We start from the raw sequence: 5,038 nt of genomic DNA on the forward strand, positions 1-5,038 counted from the left end.
AACCTCAACTCCCATGTTGCAGTAGAAACATGATTTAATAGGATACATAATTCTAGCATTTGGTATTTCAAAAAAATAACTATTGCTCCTGCCCAATATGTAAATTTTTTGCTTTCATATAAAAATTTAATCTCTCTCCCATCCCCCCAAATAGCCCTCCCATCAACCCCAACTTTCATGGTCCCATAAACCCCTGGGGGAAGAAGCATAGGGCCCTTGCAGGGCCCACGGGGCATGCAGTGCCCCTTAAGGCAGTGAGGGGTCCCTGGATGTCCAGGTCACTCTGTCAAGGGACACAGTCATGCCTGACAGCAACAGAGGTTCAGGGGTGAAACTGGAGTCATGGGGTGCTCAGGCCAGCTAGTTGGGAGGGAAGGGCCAGCTTGGGTTGGCCTATTCAGATTGGGGTCCTCTAAACCCACCTGACCAGCTAGACCTGGGAAGGGTGAGCCTGAGGCCAGCAGGTACCAGGGCCAGTTAATAGTTGCCTTTGAGGACTTTGCCCCTTCTTGCTCTGCAGAGGGGTTGCACAGGCTCCTTTATCACTGAGGTATCTGCGAGGAAGGTTCACTTTGTGAGTAGAAAATGGTTGTTGGCAGAGAAGTCCATGCTGTAGTACATGCTGACCTCTTCAGGGATCTCAGCTCTGGTGGGGAGGGTCAGGGGGTGCTCAGCTGTGCTTAGGGGACCTCAGGCCATCCCAGCCATTGTGGTCCCATGAAGGCCAGCCTCAGGCAGAAACATAAGGCCCAGCCTCCAGGCCACCTAGGACCCCTCTGAATGACACCTGCCAAAAGGCCAGACTCAAGAACAAATATGGTATGATTGTTGTGATTAAAATGAACTAAACATACTGTGTGATATCATGGAGTAAATAACTTGGATATGGTTCCAAGTTCCAGAAAATAGAATGAGGTTAGAAAATGGAAAGCTGAGGATTAACTTGTACAGAGTGGGAAAAAAGGATGTGTGATAATCTTTGGAAATGAATAGAAAACGTGAAAGCACACGTTTGTAGCTAGCAATGCTATTATATGGGTATGACATTGTTTGAAAGAGAAAGTCAAGGTCAAGCATATTAATAAAAGTAAAGCTAAAAAAAATGTAACATAATGTATAGTAAACATAGTAAAACCTCATGTGAAATATGAATATGTGGGATATTGCATATATGACTTTTTCTTTTAAACCTGAACAAATGTATGTTAATGTTACAAAATGTTAATATCAGACAAAAATTATGCTACATGAAAGAAGACAGACACAAAGTACTACATATTGCATGATTCCATTTATATAAAATGTAAACATAAATCCATTTAAAAATATTGAATTAAATTAGTGGTTATTTAGGCGTGAGGAAGGATAGAGGTATTGAGAGGTGACTCCTAAGCAGTGTGGAGCTTTCCTTTTGGAGTACTGAAATTCTTATAAAATAATTTGTGGTGATGAACGCATGACATTGTGAATATACTAAAAGCAATTTAGTATACACTTTGGATAAACTTTGTGGTATGTGAATATATGTCAATAACACTGCTTTAATAATAAAAAAATAAATAAATGGAAGAAAAGCCTGAAATAGCAGCTATATACAGCAGGAGAAGCATAGAGAAATTGAGAAGTGCTGAATTATTTTGTTTGTTTGTCTGATTTTGTTTATAATAATTATTTTTATTGAAATAATGAAAATGCTATCATAATGATTCACGTGCTGAATGCACAAATTCAGTGGTATACCAAATACCATTGGAGGTACAGTTTGGATGGACTGTATGCTTTATCAATATGGATCAATAAATTGACTTGTTTAAAAAAAATAAAAGAAGCACTGAACCCAGGCAATCTTGTTCAAAAGTGCCTCTGACTCTGGCACTGGCACCCTCAGCCTAGAGCTGTCAGGCGCACCTCCCATCCGGCCACCCCGCCCCCACGCCCAGATGCCTTCACTGATGGGAATCTGAGAGCTCACAACTCACCCCGCCCTGACCATTGGGCGTCCTGCACCTTTCTCCTGGCTCCTCAAGGACATCAGCTTTCAACCAGGTTCCCCACTGCCTGGGTCACTCCCAGGGACATACAAGACCAGGAACTGGCAGGGGGATATCGCCGCAGGCTCCCAGGGCTTCCTCGGGGCAGTGGGGTGGAGGTAAGATGCTGCCCACCACCCTTCTGGCAGGTTTTCTGGGGCACACAGCCTCGGTTCTGGGCCTGGGAGTGTAATCTTGAGGCTGCCCCCTCCCTGCTGCCTTCTCCAATGAGCCACTTGACTTCCATCCTCTGAAATCAGTTGCACCAGTTCGTCCTCTGGCTCTTCCCCCTCCAGGCTGTGTTTCTGCAATGCCCTGCAGATCACGGCCGGAGCCCCATCTTGGAAGGCCGCCTGGGGCATGTCAGGGAACAGGCAGGGCCCTGGAGCCTCCAGTCGGGGCTGGGGGAGTAGGGGCCTCACTGCCTTCCTCTGCTCCCAGGAAGACCACCATGGAAGGAGGGGTCTTCTCTAACCATTCCTTCCCCGTCTCCCACAAGAATGCCCCCTGTCTCTCAGAGGCTTCCCGTGAGGGCTGAGCCTCTTCCCTTGGTGGGCCCCTTGCACAGCTCCTGTGGGCTTCAAGAGCCCCAGGGACAGAGGGCCCCATACAGGAGAGTGCTGGACGTGCATGTGGCCGGCCTGGGCCGTTCTCTGTCACCTCCCACCACACCTCGGGCATCTCTTTATCCCCTGGGATCTGCCTCTAGAATAGGCCCCTCCAGGATGAGTGAGTGAACTGAGAACAGACATCTAGTGCAAGCCTGGAGGTCAGGGAGGAGGAGGGGCCGGACGCCCACAGGCCTCCCACGTGCCAGGCCTGTGCTGGGGCAGGGGCTGGGCACAACCTGCCTCAGCCCAAGAGCCTGGGCACAGGCGAGGCTAAGACGAAGGGACATACAGGTGAGCTTAGTTACCAGCACCCTAGCTCCAGGTGCTCCGAGAAGTACCGCGCCACGTTGATTATGTCCCACAGAACCTCAGCCAGCGTGGGTGTGGGTGAGGGCTGAGGTGACGCGATCTTCAGATCTCTCCAGGATCTGATCGCTCCCCTCACAGCCACCACCCTGGGGCAGGCCCTACTCTCCCCCCACCCCCCCAGGGGGCAGCAGCAGCCCCTGACTGGCTTCCTTGTTCAGACCCAAACAGGGTCCATTACCCAGACCCTAAAAGCTGCCTAACCTCATTCATGCCCCCTGACCCCTGCACCTTCACCCCTGGCCTCCATCCTGCCCCTTAGGCCATGCACTCACCATGCTCAGTGTTCCCAGACCGACCCTCCCTTCCCTTCTCTCCGGGGTTGCCCCAGTGAGGTCTTTCTAGGTTGCCCAAACCCAAGGAGGAAGCCTCAAATCTCCAGGCACTGTCCTCAGCTCAGACCACCTTTGAACCGCAGACTCTGCCCCTTCTGGATCTGGTTGAATGTCTGTCCTTCACAGCATGTCTGATCCAAGGGGGCAGGGAGGGCCCACAACGATCACATCACATTCACCGCCTGACTGAGCGAGGGGTCCCAAGGGACAGTGGGGGCAGAGAGGAATGGGAGGTAACTTAGATCAGCAGAAGACAAAAACCTTGTGTTCAGATCCATGGTGCTTCTAGAAGCTTTATTCTGGAGACAGCGTATTGATCAGTTTTTAGGTGCACAAGGTGGAAAACTGGCCTACGAACGGAGGGGTCAAAAGAGCTGGTTGGAAATTGGATGGATAGTCACCTGTTCCTGATTCCTCATGGACAAAGCCCGTGTTCGTCTCTTCCCCAAGGGAGCTGATTTGTTGGCTACATCCCAGAAAAGCCACACCTGAGCTGGTCACTGGATTCGCAGCTGTCCTGGTACTTAAGGCTGAATTTCGTGCCTCGCAGGTGAGTGGAAGGACGAGCTTACACTGGGGCCTCTCCCAGGACTTGGCCAGCACTCCCCATTCTACCACTGTGGTTTGTATGTTGGACACCCAGCTAAATGACAAGGCAAGAGCATCCATGCACTCCACCTCTCTGAGACATCATTCAGTATCACCCCATTTCCCAAGACAGAAACTGAGGCCCAGGAAGCCCTGACAACTTGCCCATGTCACAGGTTGGGCAGAGGTTGAGTGGAAATCCCAGCCCAGGTGTCTGACATGTAGGGACTCTGCCAAGTCCTGGGGTTCACTGGATCCCTGAGCAGCCCACCCCTGACTGCTGGGACTGAGTCCCCACCTTTTATCCTATCCTTGCTCTCCTAGGTCTACAAGGTGTTGACCAATGCAGGCAGAGGATCCAGCTCCCAAGACAGGTGGTCACTACATGACAGGGTGGCCACTGTGATGCCCCCAGGAGCCACACCCCAGGTCTCCCTACAGAGTTGCCTGAGAACTGGCAGCCAGGTGCCTCAGCTGTCTCAGCAGGTCTGATGTGGACGTTGAGACATGGCCCCAGGGAGACTATGCCCAGCCACAGGGGAACCCCACCTCTGCCACCACCCAGTTCCTGCCCTGCCTTCCCTCTCCAACTCCCTGAGACCCTCCAAGGACCTGGAGCAGTCTACAAGGCGGTGACTTTTGCAGTTTGAGTGGAAGAAGACCTCTTGGGCCATTTCTTTGTATTCCTGGGGCTGAGAGATGGACAGGATGGTGAGGAGGTCTGGGGGGGGGGGTGGGGCGGGGAGGACACTGGGTGGAATAGGGGGCCAGGGTCTAGATCTTGGCCTCTGTTGCAGCCTCTCCTTGCCTTCGTTCTCAGGGCTCAGGTTTCAAACAGCAACTCCTCCAGCAAGTTGATTTTGATCCCAACCCCTCTCCTCACTTCATCTGGGATAGGTCCCCTGTGCATCAGATTCTCCTGAGGAATTTACGCGGAAAGGGGATGGTGCCATGGAGTGTCCTGCCCAAGTGGGTCTCTGACTTCCACTCCCCTTCTAAGACTCACCCCATCCCTGCAGTGACACCCACAGCTACCCACCTTCCTTGTATTCTCAGAATTACTCATACTTTCCTGGAAGGCAGCCAGGCCCATTGGACGAGGACCCCA

This window comes from Dasypus novemcinctus, chromosome 8 (assembly GCF_030445035.2).
Source record: "Dasypus novemcinctus isolate mDasNov1 chromosome 8, mDasNov1.1.hap2, whole genome shotgun sequence".
Taxonomy (NCBI): domain Eukaryota; kingdom Metazoa; phylum Chordata; class Mammalia; order Cingulata; family Dasypodidae; genus Dasypus; species Dasypus novemcinctus.